At 40.4% G+C, this 18433-nt stretch overlaps 1 long non-coding RNA gene across 1 annotated transcript in view; it reads left to right on the top strand.

Annotated features, from left to right (window-relative positions):
- Positions 1-650: 650 nt before the first annotated feature.
- Positions 651-18433, top strand: part of LOC129205405 (uncharacterized) — a 34204-nt gene continuing 16421 nt past the window's right edge. The window contains exon 1 of the long non-coding RNA XR_008576714.1: positions 651-740. This is a non-coding gene — a long non-coding RNA (uncharacterized LOC129205405). The remainder of the gene's footprint in view (positions 741-18433) is intronic.

Below are 18433 nucleotides of genomic sequence, written 5' to 3'. Positions count from 1 at the left end.
ATCTCAGTAAGCAGATAGAGTCAAAATATTAGTTTCTCATCTCTAGCCATTTAAAACATTTTACCCTTGATTTTTTTTTAGTTCTCACAGAAATGAGAATGCCTGAATGTCTAAGCTGTGGTGGTTTTTGATTCATATTATGATTATCTACAATGAATATTTTGCATTTATTTTGCACATCGAACATGCACTGTAGTCTTTTAACACTGCAATTGGTTCTGAACTGATGATTTAGCAGACCTCCAAAAATGCCATTGACACAGTATGCTTTTATGGCAATAGGTGTCAAGAAATTGGTCTGCAGCCGGAACTGTGCACACCTCAGCCTGTCTTCTCAGATAAAATCTTGAAATGAAAGCTTTCTGCCTCCTTCTTTGTGGCAGTCTTGGTTTTATTCTTGTAAGGTCCTTGTACCCTTGCCATTTACTAACCACTCTTCGTGTTCCCACCTTTACTGAAGCTCCTCCGTGTGCAGTATCCTCTGGGGAAGGGATTAGCATTCCAAGCTAGTCCAAAGAGCTGGAGCAAACAAAAAAATAGTTAGCATTGTCACTAGCTTCTTGATGATCTTTTGACATGCTTGGAATAGTTTACTTTGGGCATGCAGATAAGAAAATAACCTACCAGGTAGTGCATAGAGTATGAGTGTATAACAAACAGATTGCAGAAACAATTGATTGTGCTTCTGATTAAAGACAATGAGACAATATCACTGAGAAAAGAGAGTCAGATTCAAGAAGGTGAGTTCATTTGAAAAAAGATTGGGTGTGTATCCTAGTACAATTTTATATTTTGGACGCGAAAATGTTAAATTTGCTTTGTATACTTGCTAGAGTGTTGTCTGTGGCATGTTGCCATTGCTAAACCAAACAGCATAGCAATAAAACATCTTTCCATGCTGGAAGAGGAAGTAGGAGATTAGTTTATAAGAAATAAATTGCATAAAACTATAAGAGAAATCCCAAGGGTCTCAAATGTGTAACACTGGGGAGAGCTTGTTTTATACAGCTTTTAGGTTGAACTAAACAGTATGAGTGTACATAATGTGTTTTCTTAAGGAGGCTCATAATGCATTTTATTTGGTTTTCTCATGAATTGAAAAACAGGTCTGTAGTGCTATATATTGTAACTTTTTAGATTGTATTGCCCCAGTTTCCATGCTTTATTCATACTTTGTGTTTGGGGTTTGTTTGGTTTGTTGGGTTTTTTTGTTGGGTTTTTTTTCACTTTGTCCCCACAGAAATATCTCTGCTGTTACCAGTTTATACTAGCGTATGCCTTCATGGTGTTAATGGTTAATTATGGCTTTATAGGCTGTGTGCAATTTTCTTTGCAAATATTTCTTGTGCGGTCACAGTGAATGACTTAAGGTACATTAAAAGAAACATGCTAGGGGAAGATATGTTATGATTTCAGTTTACAGTTGAAAACCTGGACCTGAAGTAGAATTTGTGTTGTGCTTTGAATGGAAGAGTCCACTCATGAATCTGAGGAACCTGGCAGGAGTTAAAAGAACACCGACAGACATGTAGACTAAGCAGTGACCTGAACTATAGTTTAAGGATTTTTCTTCATTTAATATAAGCTGCATAGCCCAAGAGCCATCTGTCATTTGAGCTCAGTGAAAGTTTCTTTCACCAATCTCTTTTTTTCCCTCCCTATTTTGTGTAAAAAGGCAGATTTAGTGAGATCAAAACACTTCAAGAATGTGTTTTGCCAAATCTTTCCTTAACAAATGTAAACATTCCAAAAATTCCCTGTGACTGACTTTGACACATTTTTAAAATGATATGTTGTCATTTGGGAACTGGAATGATTTCTCATTTCAGCAAAACTTTTCATTTTATTTATTGTCATAAAAAAAAAAATAGCATCAAACTCAAACCAAGATGCACTGATTTTTTGGACTCCAAGGGATTTCACACAAACTTTTTTTTTTTTTTAAGTTCACTACATTAAAAAAGAAAAAAAAAACCCAAACCCCAAACCATTTAGGCTTTCCTATGTGTGAACATCTAGTAAGCCAAAGGAATGATGTTTTCATCCTGCTTGACAACCAATTAACAGTTTCCCTTCCCTTTCCTTCACATGGGTAGTCATGAAATGTAGGTGTTAGACCGGAGGAGTTTCTTTGGAGCTCTCTGTGACATGACCATGGGCTAATTGACCTTGAAAGCATGAGCCTTTGACTAAATGGTGGCATAGCTGTGGAAATCTTCTCAAGTTGGTGAGACAATTGCATACAAAGATGAGCAGATACGGTAGCGGCTACTTTTTCTGGGAAGCCCTTTATTAATGTGTTAACTGATGACTGCAGATTGACAAAACTGTATTTTTCTATTTTTTTCTTCCCCTTGCTTTCAGTAACTGCCGCTTCTCTGCCATGCCCCCTTCTTCCAAAAAAAAAAAAAAAAAAATTAAGAAGGGTTAAAGTTATGCTAGGATTCTGTGCCATGGATAAAAATCCAGGCCCCTCCCCTGCGACTTCAAAGGGGCCATTTGCAGTGGAATGAGTGTCATTTGGTGGTGGAAGCAGGAAGCTATTTGGGCAAGAGGCACGACATAAATGAGACAGGGAGGGGGGAGGACCAGGACCTGAGGACTGGTGCAAAAGGCTTTCCACCTATGGGAGCATGCAGGTTATTTCAGCTGCTGGGATGCAGCAGACATTTGCAGGGGAGTTGCTGCCATCCTGGGAGGAAAGCTCGCTTCTCTTTGGCTCCGTGCCCTCCTGCCCTGCAACCCCCGTAAAAACTGAACATCGGCACAAGGGCTGATGTCTGCGTGTTTGAGAGCAGACAGGGGACCATCACATTGAAACTAGGAGTAACTCAAAGTTCTCTTCTCTCAGGAAAATCTGGCTTCACCTCCTGCTCATGCAATTCTGAAATAAGCCACAGAGCCTCACTTGCTCTCTCTGTAGTTTAATGAGCAGAAAAGAAAAATTCCTTTCGTTCCCATTGTGAAATGGACCTTTATTTTTATAAAGACAGATACAGTCCTGTCTCATTCATTGCTGTGTGCAAAAAAGCTCACTTTGTGCCTTTTCTTGGTCCTCACTATTGTCTTCGTGTGCAGTTTTTTTGGGTGTAACTTATTAAGTTTTTGCTTGCCTTGGATTCCTGCAGGCCTCATTTGGATACAATGCATACTTGCCTCACTTCAGTTCCTGTAGACAGTGATGTATTTGATCTGCTGGCCTGAGATATGCATTTCTTTCAGAAACCCTAATGTAAACACTGGAAGTAGTTTATAGCTGCGAATCAGCATCCAATGGCAATGATGATTTAAGGCTATGAAGAAGTGACATAAAAAACCCCCCGTCCACTCCAATGCAGAGTCTTAAGGTGGTTCTCTATTCTCTTCTTGAAGCTACAATTAGAAATACTGTAAAAAGAGCTGCTGTTTTTTTTATAGTTTTCTTCTCTTTTATTTTCGTTCTTTTTTTCTTTCTTTCTTTTTTTCCTTTCTTTTTTTCCTTTCTTTTTTTTCTTCTTTTTTTTCTTCTTTTTTTTTGTTCTTTTTTTTTTTTTGTTGTTTTTTTTTTTTTTTTTTTTTTTTTTCTTCTTTTTTTTTTTCTGTTTTGGTCAAGCACAAGGAAGTATATTTCTGCTGTGCTGACTTTTTTTTTCTGCCCAGCAGAGTTGGAGCTGAAACAGAGTCTTGCTGACAGGATTTAATATGAGGAAGTTTTGCAACATAATTTACAGCTGGTGTAAAACTTCTCAGTGAATGTCAGAAGGTAACTGCTGCGATAAGCTAGTTAGGTATTGTTGGGCATATCATTGGAGCAAGATGTTTGCCCCTCAAACAAACACTTCATTTGGTACAGAAGTCTTTCCAGGCATCCACCCTAACTGTTAAAATCTACCATTTGATGAGCAGAGTTAGTTTATGTGCACATTAAAGAAATGGTAGAGAGACAATCCTTGATTGCATTCTATTTCCAGAGGCCAGCTTCAAATATAAAGTAATGAATCTCTTCTTTTTGCTTTCAAAATAAATGTGTCCAACATCCCAAAAATCTGAAATATTTAATAGAAAGACACTAAGCAATGAGAAAAAAAGGGTGTTTTGTTTTGTTTTAGAAAAGATTTGGACAGTGAAACCTGCTTTTGTACATCTTGTTAGCACATTTCACTGTAGTTGGCAGTTTGGCAACAGTTGAAAAAATATATGTTTGTTTTAGCTGGCAAGACTGCTCAATGTATTGGCCTGAGCAGTGATCTGAGTGTCTGGATACCTGGAGTTAATTCCCAGCTACGCCAGTGCTCTGCCGGGTGACTCTGAGCAGCCACCTCTCTTTGCCGCGTAGCTGCCGGCTTCCCTCCCGTATGGTTTCTCCTGTCTAGTCAGCTGGTGAACACTTGGAGCAAATGCTTCCATGACATTTTTATCTGTACAGCACCTAGCACAGCTGACTCCTGTCTCACTTGGGATCTGCGGGTGCTTCGGTCATGCAAGCATTAGCAACAAAAATAATGATGCCGTTAATCAGCATAGCTCCACGAAGCTGATTTACACACAAAGCAAAGGGTCCGGCCTACAGTCTTGTTCCATTGTGTTTGTGAGAAGAAAATGATGCAAAAGAGAAATGGAAATGGTTCCTTTTTACTCCCTTTTTATGTTCTCAGAGATGTTCAAACACTGGAAGAGGCGAATCTCTGGTTAATTAGGATGTAGTTGAGGAACACCAAGCTCTTGCAGTCAGTGGAGTCAAAAGAGAGGAAAGTATTGATTTTTCACCTGCTTAAACAGGAGAGAAGTGGTGCAAAACCAGGGACGTGGTAGAAGATAAAGCAATAATAGGCAGAGTAAATAGCCAGTGATTGTTTCAGTGTCTCTGTCACAGCCAGCATGCTTATATGAAGGTATGGCTGAAACTCCTGCAGCTGCTCCTGGGTGTGCATGACGAAGTTTCTTGTGCACTTCTGAGGGGCAAACTGCTGCTAGTACAGAAAAGGTAGACAAAAAACCCTCTACAAGGTATTGGCTAATACTATTCAGATAATCAGATAAGGTCATTGCATGCCATAGCCAGCACATTCACTATTTTATTTACTTACCCGTCCTCAAAAGGGTTTTTGAGTCCTCCACGTATGCTGTTTTGACAAGTTGTACTGCGTTGACTGAAGCCGAGTTACTCCTTCACACGGGTATGAAGGAAAGTCAAACCAGGCCCAGAGCTGAACTTGTGGATCCAATTATAAATGATCAGCAGTGTTTTCCTAATCTGCTTTTCTTTGTTGCTCTTTTGAGCAGTACAAGTGTTTGATACTCACCGCATGGTCAGTGTTGGCAGATGAATGTGTTCGTCTCAAGTGCTGTGTCCTTGTCGCTGCGCTAAGCCCACGCTAGCACGCTTCCTATGACATGCTAACTTTGCTGGCAGGCAATTTTATACTTCTGCAACTCAGAATGAGGGGTGAGTGTGAAGAATGGATGACACTTCACAAAAACTGTTCTATGGTCTGAACTAAGTCCTGAAGGCTTGGAGGGTTATTTCCTCAGTTCACCCTGAGCACATTTTTCTTGAGCTGCAGACTTAATGCAGATACCTAAATAAGCAATTAGTGCTTCAAAAGTGTTGTGTCTCCAATGATTCCAGTAGGATTTGCTGGTTCACTATTTTTAATTAACTGATAAGGATTTGGAAACCTAATTCTAGGCAATTATTCCAGAAAACTTTGGATAATGTCCTATAACAATATTCATTATTCAGAATTAACAATCAACTATTCAGTGCAAATTTGGAGGATGTGCAGTAAACAAGGTGTGAGACCACACATGGAACGAGTACCAAAGGAGAATATTTGTAAATATAGCATGCTATCATGTTCTTAAAACTATATTAACAGAAGTAAATTAAATTTGGACAACTAATGTTTTCTTAAATTTTCACCAGTATATTCTGCAGTTTTAGTATTCTTTCAGTGTAGGCTTTTTATAATAAAGTGTACACTGGTCCTTTGTTATTCTGTATGAGGAATTAAATGTTAAATTATAAAGTATATTTAGAAAAAAATTAAAGTTAAAATGCAGTAGTCAAATTAACCAACTGTGGTTCTCTGTGACATGTTAACCCTGCTTTTTACGTGCTTGGTCACTTGCAGTCTATTTTACTAATTCAAAGAATTCACAACATGTCTCTCAGTCATTTCCAGGAATTTGAAAGAGCTCGTTTGTTTATTCTTACTTGCAACAGGCATCTCCACAAAATTCTTCAAAATATACCAAAGGCTTTTTCTCCTCTGAAACAAAACTTTAAGCACCTAAAAATAACTTTTTTTTTTTTTTTAATGGGCTAATTAGTGCATCAAATTATTGCTCAGGCCCTTTATCTGAGACTTTGGGTAAAATCCAAATGGAAATGAGCTTGGCTGGTGCATTTTAACCTACATTTGTCAGCCTCACAAAGTCACCATGCGATGTAGCCCAGTTGGCAGCTCTGGTTAAGAGACAAGCAGGGCTGGCATAGCTGAGATGCTTCAAGAGGGGAAGGCTGTAGCACTTTGACAGGACTGCGAACACACACTTTCACTGCTTTTCCTGCTCCGTCTCTGCTTCCAGTCCCTGCTCTCGCTCCCGCGCTGGCAGCGACATTGGACGCCATTCGGTTATTTGAGACATACAATAAAACTGCTTTTTAGGAAAGCAGTAAAATCCTCCTGAACATGAGCATGCTCTAAAATCAATAATAGTCCACTTCCGAAGCAGAGAAAGAGTCACCACTTGGTCCCGTTATGTACAGCTTGTGGGATGCCAAGCCAAGGGGTGCTCGGGCATCCCTCCTGCCAGTATGGCCATTCCCTGGTGCCCACCGTGGAGCCACGCGATGGAGGCGGGTAACGAGACGCGCCAGTGAGCACGGCTATCGCCGCGTCTTGTTTGAGCTCCTGGTCTGTCGGGCGCTGTGGTGCAAGCACAGGAGTAAGGGTACCGATGGTTTGATTGCTTTGGCTGCGCCCCAGGACAGTCGTGACGTGGAGATACAGTATCTCAAGGATCTGTCCTGTTACAAAATCGTAAAATAAACAAACAAAACAGAGTATTTTAGGCTCTGTAGCCATTGCATCACAGTAACAGCCAGAGTAAAGGTTGTGTCCCAGGCCAGCCACGGAAGAGAGTGCTTAAGTGAAGAAAACAAACTTTTACAAATTCTGCCCTAAGCCACAATTGCATAAACTCTCTGAGATATTAGAGAGATTGTAGAAATTCTCCCTTCTCTTACAAATACAATGCATTTTGTTCATTTTTGTTGTCAAAATCCCCTGGATGTTGTGCATCTCCCTGACAGCACAGTCCTTGATAAGCTTGATGATAACTCCTATCACAATAAAATCAGCAGGAGAAAAATAACTGTCAAACTAGCAAGGCCAGGATGAACGTCACTAAAGAATGAGGTGGTGTGGAGAGTAGGTGCAGCTTTGGGAAGCAGCTAGTAACACTTTGCAGAGCTTTGAAGACCACTTATTTGTTTTTAAGAGCTGGAGTGGAATAACATCAAAGGCTAATGCTATTAATAAATTATCTCTCATTACTCAAGGGAAGAAAAGAGGTCCTGTGCAACTATATTTTCTCAGAAAAGAACCACAGATAAGTATTAGGTATATTATGACTTGTAAAATATTTAGAAGAAAAAAAAATGCTCCTTATGTTTTTATTTGTCACTGAAGACTCATAAATAAATTAATATGGGTGGGGTGGTCTGTTTTTTTTGTTTGTTTTGGTTTGGTTTTTTTTTTTTACCCAAACCCTGCAGAATTTAGTCAGGCTCTTAAAAACAACTTATAAAATGTTAATGGAATATGCAGGGACATTTTCATTGACAAAAAATAATCAATTCTTCTTATTTATTTTTAATGGAGCCATTTTTTCCACTCTGGAAATATACTTCAGGAGACATATTTAGTCTCATATAAAATAGTGAGGAGATGTTCCCAAAAGCAGAAAAAGAAAAGAAAAGTATGTTAATTTATTCTTATACAGAACTATCCTTGAGGGAATTTCCACGGTTTGTACTATTTTCCATTAAACTCCCTCAAAAGAAGTAAAAAAGAAATACTGCTAGGTTTTGATATGATAGAAGTTGTCTCTTCATATTTAATGCCAAAATATTTGGATAACTGGTTTTTGCTGAAGTAGAAAGATAATACTGATTGCTGTATTGCTTTTAATAGCTACCAAGAACATGCAGGTTAAGCAGGTTTTGCATACAAATGGGAGTTGAAAGAGAGAAAATTAATAAAATAGATTTTGAAAGAACAACCGTATTTATTGCTTTGTCTCAATTCAATGAGGACACAAGAAACCTAATTTTTGAAGGAAAAATTTTCATTGTTGCTTCACATTTTATTAAATTAAATTTTAAAAATCATCCTGAAAATAACATTTCTTGTTCAGCAAATTACATCTTCTAGTCAGAAGTCTTGCATTTGGCAAAAAAATATATTTCTCTCCCACTTATACCCACTACTGTTTTCTCATGTAACACAGCCAAGACAGCTTGGATTGATTTCCTTGTTCATTTTTCAGCTTCATTGAAAATGTCAGTGCAGGCAATGCAGGGTTTACTTAGTTAACATCTCCCTCCCAAGACCAGCTACCTTTGCAAACAACTTGTCAGTCGAATGCTTGAGAAAGCTGGATTAAAACAAGATAGATGTTACTGCTGAGATGGACAGGTAGCTGTTATCTAAGAACAGGCACATTTTTCTAGATCCTTGAATTTTTACAGTATTTCCTCATTCCTCACCACTTACATTTTCTCCACAGTGCAGCAGTGCGGGGGCTATCCAGAGGCGAGGGGGGATTCTCTGCTCAGGGCGCAACGCGGTCAAAGTCAGCTCTCGCCGAATGAGATACCGTGCAGCTGCCTTGTGGCGCGCCTTGCAGCCCTATTTTCTGTCATTCTGCGGCTGCCGGATTAGCTCATGTATTGTGTGTACATACAAGCACTCACGTGTATCCGACACAATTTTTGTCCCGAGTGAGAGGACTGCTAACGGAGCTGAGCCCCGTTACGGTCCAGAGGCACGTGAGCAGGTTACACACCCAGAATTGAGATAGGAGGTAGTACTCTGCACCAGACTCAAGCAATGCAAGATAAGGTCACTGAAGTGTGAGACACCTCAACCTTTTAACACCCAGTAGCGAAGTAAGTCTGAAACCTCAGGTGGCTGTATAGTGCAAATTGTACAAACTAAAAGACAATCACTTGGTACATCTAGCCAAAAAATGACAGGGCCATTTGTGCAGCCTGCTGTGCTCTATGGAAAACCAATATTCCCGGTGCTGTGGAAGGGCTGTGAAATTATTTGTGAAATCCGCTGAATTATGGACAATGGCAGTTACCTGTATATTAGGAAAAGGTTCAAAAGTAGGTTGCATTAAGATAAAACCCGCACTGTAATACATAGGAAGAAAGAATAAAGATGAATTTTATTGTTTTCATTATGTCAATCTCTAGGAATGTTAAGCTCCAAGTAAAAGTGAATTGTTTAAATGACAAACTTTTAGAAGAGACAGCATAAGAACTCAACAAATAAGAAATTACTGATCTGGTAATAGTGACAAGTTTTGTAAAGGAGTTTGCTCAGTTTTGAACATTTGTTTTCTATTATTTCAAGAATCAATCTCGAGGCAGAGTGTACACAAACCATTAGCAGTTTAGAGTTTATGGAATCATGCATAACATTGCAAAGAGCAAAACGTTAGTGTTATTGCTAAGATTGTGATTGTGAAAAATGTGCTACATAATTATTGTCGTTGTTATAATCCACAGAGATTTACCAAGACTCTGCCCCATTATACCGGTTTTCTGTGAGCAGGGGTAGTAGATTGCCTCGCAAAGCTCATGATTTAAACACATCTCAGTAATTGATTACGTATTGTTTAGTTCTGTTTTGTTTTCCTTATTAGATGCTTTCTGAAGTGACAGCGGATTTAAGTGGAGGATTTCTGCATAGACCTTCACTCTTTGATAAAATGAGCACCTAATAAGGGTGTCGTAATAGGGATGTGGTGCTCCTGTACCAGAGCAACACTGACCAATTAATGCCTCGGCATATGGTACCACTGTCTTTATAAATGTGTCAGCTGACGCAGAGAAGTGATGATAATTGCAGGGGGTTACACATAGATTCAGTAGTAGTGCCAGAGACTGAAGAGTTCATATGGCCAAGTATCTAGTAAATACTCAGATAGAAAATTTCAAAGCTTATTTGAAATTATGATAAAACTCCACTTTTTGTGTCAGACTCACCGTAGTTTATCAGGCCACTTGATCTTGGTCAGCAAAAAGGCCACAATCTAGCCAACAAGTCCTATTTCATAGGATGCATCAGCAGCAAGACAATCCTATTCATGCCACCTCTTCTCTGCAAAAGGTACGTATCATTTGCCACTTGTGCTTTAAGCAAAATCAAACCTGAAGCCAAACCAGAAAATTATGGCTCCTTATCACCATCTCGGTTTCCTTAGTGTTTGAAAACAAAGTCAGTTATGTTTTAGCCACATTAAATACACTTCAATATTTATATTCTATAAACAAGCCAGTGTCCTTTGTTCTGCTATTGCAAATCCTAACGAAAAAAAATGGTTTAGCTGGGTTTATTCAGAAGTGAATTTGTGAAGTTACAAAATTCATGTGCTTCCTCATTATCATTATAAAAACACTATCATATTATTTCTGCTCCCTGGGGGACAGATTCTCAGATGATGTACACTGTCATAATGGTTGACTCGAATATGATTTCAGTGAGTCATATCAACTGAGGATCCTGCCTTAGTACAGAATTGCATTTTGCATGTTTTCCTTTGTTGGTTACTTACCTGACTCATACTTTCAAGGGAAGGAAATGATAGCATGTGGCTTAGTTAATTAACCAGCCAGAACAAATAAACTGAAAAAGGGTTGATTTAGATTGGATATAAGGAAGGAATATCTTCTGATGAGGGTGGTGTGGCACTGGCACAGGTTGCCCAGAGAAGCTGTGGATGCCCCCTCCCTGGAAGTGTTCAAGACCAGGTTGGATGGGGCTTTGGGCAACCTGGTCTAGTGGAGGGTGTCCCTGCCCGTGGCAGGGGCATTGGACTAGATGATCTTTAAAGGTCTCTTCTAATCCAAACCATTCTATGATTCTATACAAATTAAGCAGCAAAATCTGCACTTTGGAAACAAGCTGCTCACAGTGTGGCATTGAAGATCTGTCGGTTGGCAAAGTCCCTTTAGTAAATCAGAAGGTCTGGATGCAAGTCAGGGATTACTTATTGGGGGAGGTCCTATGGTCTCTATTAAGCAGGATACATAACCAAAATGGTCCCTTGTGCCCTCTGAGTCTATTCAGCTGCAGTCTGTGAATTAATGATAATTGTGAATAATTTCTGTAAAAGCATTCATGCAAGAAGGCAAAAGCAGTAAGGAGTAACTTTTGCAAAGCTTAGCTGTACGCAAGGGTACTGTACACCAGGCATGCCTGCTCTCTGTACAACTTTTGTTGAAATTGATGGGAGTGGGGAAAATTTCCACCTTTGTGCAGACTACAGTTTGAGGCAATGCCCTGTTACCATTTTGCTATTTCCAGGGTAGGCTATACTTTCAGCTGTGATAATAGCAAGCAATATAACCTCAAAATGAAATAACTGTTTGTAAAACCAGTCCACAGCCAAAATACTGCAGCTGGAGCCAAGAGCAAAGATGCAGCATGACCTTAAGAGGGTCAGCGTTACAATTAAAAGACCCTGACATATGCAGCTTTGAGATTATTTTTGTTTTCAGTTTCCAGTAGCAAACTGAGCTACTACGTTAAGCTCATTGGAAGAAGTCAGAATTCACAGTGGACATTGTGACTTTCTCAATATGTTCAGATAATACCTCTGACTTTTTGAGTGGCATGGGTTGGTGGTTTGTTGTTGTTGCTTTTTGGGTTTGGTTTTTTTTGGTGGGTTGGGGTTTTTTGTGTGGGTTGGTTTCCCCCCCCCTCCCCCCCCTGAGAATTTGCTACTTAGCTTTGCTGGGAGGTGTGGGAGAGTAGAAGGAAAGAGAAATTTCCAACTTTTGCTTCCTCTGATGTGTTAATGAATGTTAGAAAAATTGCTATATTATGTCAGGTTTTATGCATCTCACTCCTATTGAAATATAGCACAGAGGTCTTGATGGTATCCCTGATGATGAATTTAGTCTCAGACTGGTATCTAAATTTCTTATTCTGCTGCTTTCAAGTCTTACTTGAATAGCAGTTGGTTGCCCAACCCACCCAACCCTTTCTAAGTGACTTAGACAAAACAATCTTGCTGAGTTTGCTGCATTGCTTCAGGGAGGTAAATTTTATAGGGCAAATTAATTTCTATTGACCCAGACAAATCTAGTCTGCAGTACCCAAAGGGGAAAAAATCCCAAGCAAACAGGGATGTCTAAAAGCGCATGCAGGAACCTTTAACCATTTATTAACCTATTCTAACTATGAATAAACCTGATTTTAGGTCAAGCCCAATAATTTAAAAATACAGTTTTATACAATTCAAAAATAATCTGTCTCCCATCAAGTTGGTATTTAATCTCATTAAGAGGCAGAGGGAAGGAAGACTGAAACTGGCTGAATATCATACCATTCACTGATTTTGTTTTATTAAGAATTAAGTTACTTCCATATCACATATCATTACTTTTGTTATGGAAACCATGGATTTTGGTGGACTGCAACATCCAGTTCAAATCAGTTCCCTAAAAATGGGAACTGAAATTCCTAAGATAAAGAAAATAATTCCTGTGCTGTTTTGTATCATGAAGATCATATGCCACCAAAGCAGTGGAGCCCTTTGGGTGGACCCTGAATTGCTGGGGGAAGTCTGGGAGCCCCCAAGCCTCACACTAAAATTGAATCAAAGCAGCCCACATGGGAGAGGAAGGTGTTTGCGGCAGCATGAGGAGGCCCAGCCTTCTTCCTCTGCTGTGGGAAGGAAGATCACTGGGGAGATAGCAAAGAGGATGAACTAGTTTGTGGGGGGGAGATGTGGATTCAGTGCATACCTCAGCAACCTCTTTCAACAGGAAATGAAAGCTACCCAGATAAGGTGCTGATTGCCTCACTGACACTGCCCTGGGCTGCAGTTATTGCAGCTTAGGCTACGTGCAGACTTGAAGAGGACTTCTTAAAAAAAATAAACTGAAAAAAAACCCCACCACACATGAAAATCAATCCTTCTTGTACCATTCCTGCCACGACTTGAATCTCGAGTTCACTGTTTAACCTTAAAATGTTGATAGTATCACAAACAATCCCAACAACTCCAGGAATTCAGCAATTTCATACCTTTAACTAGGGATCGGTTGTGGCAAGGCCATGCAGATATCTAACACTAACTGGATCCCCACAGAAAAAAAAAAAGTTGAATTGATCTGTTTGGAAAATGAGGGTTTGATTTGTGTATTTTTTATATATGCCTTGTAATGCAGTAATACACTGACTTCACAAGCAATGTGTAAATCTTTCAGTTACTTTTGGAATTATGGGCCTAAGGAAAAAAAGGAAAAGAAAATCTGAATTTCACCAGCGCCATAACATGATATAGAATGAAGTAAATCACAAATAAGTCTTTGAAAGGATGAAGAATATTCCCAGACAGAGTTGGAGTGGCAAAATATAAGTAAAAAGCTACAAAGTAAAACAGTGATTGAAAGACAGCTGAATCCCACACAGGCATATTAGGCAGTGTTGAGTGACAGGTGATAAAAGATCAAGTTCATGTCCTTTCTATTGCTGCAAGCAGAGGACTTAAGATGCTGAGTCTGACCAAAAGCATTAAAGAGTGCAGAAAGTCATGGGATAGTGTGAGTCACTTGGAGAGTGATTTTCAAATGCTTCTCACTCAACCTTCCCCCCCTCCCCGCCCCGGCCTCTTGAGAAAGCAAATTAGTCAAAATCGAATGTATTTGTGGAGGGGATCCACAACATGGAAGATGCTATGCAGGCTGAACAAAATAAAGAGAAAATATTTTATGTTGGAAGGAGATAAAACCATTAGTATCTGACTCCTCATATGTATCAGCCCAAGCTGGGAAAAGAATTTTTGGAGGATCACTGTCATTATTAGTGTCTGTTATTGCAATACTGTGAAGTAATTCTGAGTCTTAACTCTATATTCTTCTGGGCATAGACAGACAGTAAGAGGCAATTGGCACATCTATACTAGTATTTTAGTTCAGAGAAGTGAACCTCGGAAAAGCATATTCTGATTGTCCCCACCTATTGCACTTTGGCTCTCATGATGGAACTGCCTTGGAGACTGCAAAATGGATTCCTCTGGGGTGAAAAAAAGGAAGCGTACAGAGGGTGGAAGCAAGGGCAGGTAGCCTGGGAAGATTACAGAGAAACTCTCTGAGCAGCCAGGGATCAGGTTAGGAAAGCCAAAGCCCTGATAGAAATTAGTCTGGCCAGGGATATTAAGGACAACAAGAAAAGCTTCTATAGGTATGTTAGTGAGAAAAGGAGGACGAGGGAAAATGTGGGTCCCCTCCAGAATGAAACGAGTGACCTGGTGACCCAGGATATGGAGAAGGCTGAGGTACTCAATGACTTCTTTGCCTCAGTCTTCACTGGCAAGTGCTTGAGCCACACTGCCCAGGTCACAGAAGGCAGGGACTGGGGGAATGCAGAACTGCCCGCTGCAGGAGAAGATCAGGTTCAAGAATATCTAAGGAACCTGAAGGTGCACAGGTCCATGGGACTTGATGAGTTGCATCCGCAGGTCTTGAGGGAACTGGCGGAGGAAGTGGTCAGGCCACTCTCCATCATATTTGAGAAGTCCTGGCAGTCTGGCAAAGTTCCGACTGACTGGAAAAGGGGAAACATAACCCTCATTTTTAAGAAGGGAAAAAAGGAAGACCCAGGATACTACAGGCCGGTCAGTCTCACCTCCGTGCCTGGCAAGATTATGGAGCAGACCCTCCTGGAGACTATGCTCAGGCACATGGAAAATAAGGAGGTGATTGGTGACAGCCAACATGGCTTCACTAAGGGCAAATCATGCCTGATAAACTTGGTGGCCTTCTATGATGGGGTTACAGCGTCGGTGGATAAGGGAAGGGCAACTGACATCATCTACCTGGACTTGTGCAAGGCATCTGACACTGTCCCGCACGACATCCTTGTCTCTAAATTGGAGAGACGTGGATTTGATGGATGGACCACTCGGTGGATAAGGAATTGGCTGGATGGTCGCACTTACAGAGTTGTGGTCAATGGCTCAATGTCCAAGTGGAGAACAGTGACGAGTGGCATTCCTCAGGGGTCGGTACTGGGACCAGCACTGTTCAACATCTTTGTCGGCAACATGGACAGCGGGATTGTGTGCACCCTCGGCAAGTTTGCCGACGACACCAAGCTGTGTGGTGTGGTCAACACGCTGGAGGGAAGGGATTGCCATCCAGAGGGACCTTGACAGGCCAGAGAGGTAGGCCCGTGCGAACTGCATGAAGTTCAACAAGGCCAAGTGCAAGGTCCTGCATGTGGGTCAGTGCAATCCCAAGCACAACTATAGGCTGGGCTAGGAATGGATTGAAAGCAGCCCTGAGAAGGACTTGGGGGTATTGATTGATGAGAAGCTCAACATGAGCCGGCAGTGTGCACTTGCAGCCCAGAAAGCCAACCATGTCCTGGGCTGCATCAAAAGAGGCGTGACCAGCAGGTCGAGGGAGGTGATCCTGCCCCTCTACTCCGCTCTTGTGAGTCCCCACCTGCAGTACTGCGTCCAGCTCTGGAGGCCCCAGTACAAGAGAGACATGGAGCTGTTGGAGAGAGTCCAGAGGAGGGCCACAAAGCTGATCAGAGGGCTGGAGCACCTCTCCTATGAGGACAGGCTGAGAGAGTTGGGATTGTTCAGCCTGGAGAAAAGAAGGCTTGATTTTGTAGAAATGAATTGCAAACTTGATTTTGTAGAAATGAATTGCAATTTACAGTGTGCCAGCAGGTGCAATGCTCAAGTAAAACTGAAAAGAACAAGACCTTCATGCAGATAGGTTTAGAAAACGGTACTGGGAAATCCAGCTGCCTAAGATTTAGCCTCTGAAGAGTTAAGACCTGGTGCCAATTTTAGTATTTCCATTTTAGCAACATGCACCCCAATGTCTGGGTAATCTTTCTGTGGCACTGCAGAGGCAGAACATCATTTTGAGATGTGCAGTCATTTTTTGGAGAATACCTGTAAAGAAACGAGGCATAGTTGGAAGATGGTGTTTCAGATGCTGGGATGAAGAAAGCTAGGAAAAACCACAGCAGATGGCTAAAAGAAGATTGCAATCATATTTAGCTTTTCTCACTTCGCAACTTCAATAGCCATTTCGTGCCAGGGAACCCAGCGCCTCCGGATGCCCTTTTAATCCTGCTCATCTTTCTCTTTCTCTTTCTTACTCTTTCAGTGTTTGCTAGCCTGATTCAGACAGTGTTGCAAAACTACAGTCCCGAACAGACTGTTGCTCTTTCTGGGTCATCCCACCACAAAGAAATTGGAGAGACCTATTTCTTCTGTCACTTCTGTTTCTGATGCCACCTGATGTACTTTGCAAGATCTGTTTTAAATTTAGAGCTTTGTAAAGAGACCCTGTGTCTTAAAAGCTTTTTTGTTGGATCAAAATTTGAGAAAAGGACCTATGTTCACTGATGAGTCTCTAAACAAATGTTTCTTCAGGGATCCGGTTGTTCTATTGAACTAGATCTCAAGCTAATACTTGTATGTCACCTAAAGAAATAAGCCCAATGTAACACATTTTCCACTTCAACAGTAATATAGCGATGGGCAGCACAGTTTGTGTGGACTTTGCAAAGGTGTGGGTCCCTGCAAAGAGGAAGCAAATTCTTGCTGTTAGGACCAAGAAACTTAAACCTTTACGAATGCAACTCCTTGCAGCAGGCAACCTGAAGACAAACAGCTGGGAAGAGCAATTCTTATGGGTGATTCAAGTCTGTTCAAAAGGGCATTTATTCTGAAAGAGGCATCTTTGAGAAGGTGTGCAAGGAAAACACATTCAAAGTGCAGTGTATTCTGAAAACATGAAGTGTCAAATGCAATCCAGATGGTGAAAGGAGTACTGTAAATGGAGATTCAATGGGGACACTTGAGCAGTACACACAGCATACACAGAAACTAAAGAAATTTATGATCTAAGGAAGACAAAAGACCTTTTCTCTCCCTCCACGAAAGCATGAGGTAGTGTCCCTAGAACACCAAAGTGTAGTCAACATGGGACATGACCCATGGAATATGGTTCTGTAACGCAAGATGAAATTCTCTGGCTTTAGCTCCTGTTTATTCAGATCCATGTAGAAATAAATAAAAGGAAATAAATAAAATAAAATAAAATAAAACAAAACAAAATATAGAATATAAACATTCAAATAATATTTGTCTGCCACCAGCTGAGGTACTCAATCTCCACTGCTTCACCTGAAGCCAACTGTGTTTGATTTTGGTTTTATTTGCTTCTGAGTCAGAAGTGGTTCATTCTGCAGCTTCCTACCTGTGTCAGACCTGTGTAGGAGTGCTCTAAGTCTCAGAGAGTCTTTTCTTCCTGACGTTTTTCAGCAGTGCAGATGCATATTAGTATCTAAAGCAATCTCTTCACCTGTGCAATAATAGAGCTGATTCTACAAGCTTTTTAAGTACTTTAATCTGTAAGAACATTAGCTTCAAAGCGAGTACTTTGGTGCTTGGATTTAGAGATACACTTCAGAAGATTGCTAAATTTGCTCAAAACACTGAATCTGAATGAACAGAAATGTCGGGTTGGAAGAAGTGGGCCTTATCCTGAAAGTGCTGACATTTACTTTGACATGCAGCCTACCTTTGGGACTGCAGATTACTGGTTAGCTCTCACCTAACTCCTTCTTTACTGCACATATGATGGAAGGGCTTGAGGATTTGTCTTCTGTTTTCCCTTGAAGATGTCTTTAACTGCGAGGCCTGTGTGCAATGTCCCATGAGAACATCAGAAACAGAGAAAGGGGAAAAGCATCTTACATCATTAATACTGTTAACTAACCTTTGCTCTGGCCTGTAAATAATTTTCCTTTGGCTCGTGTGGGCCTTATGCTCATGGGATGTCTGAAAATGTCACTTTTGTCAATACATAATGAGTAATAAAAATTAAACACTTAAGATGTCATTTTACTGTAGGCTTCTAGAGAGGCTATATGATTTGAAGATTTGAAGATCACTTTTGTATAAAATACTGATCTTTATATAAACACTATAAAAAGGAAGCACTTTTTAAGAAATCTTTTGTGGAAGATTTACTGGGTTTTAGTTGTATTCTTGTTCAATAGATGAAAAAAGCTACATAAACATCTGAATTGCTAGGCAAAAAGCTCTGGATACAAAACATGTTTGCTGTAGGCAGTAAAATAATCTTTGTTTAAATATGAAGTAAAATATAGCA

This window comes from Grus americana, chromosome 3 (genome assembly GCF_028858705.1).
Source record: "Grus americana isolate bGruAme1 chromosome 3, bGruAme1.mat, whole genome shotgun sequence".
NCBI lineage: Eukaryota > Metazoa > Chordata > Aves > Gruiformes > Gruidae > Grus > Grus americana.
This window is presented reverse-complemented; position numbering and strand designations above follow the sequence as displayed.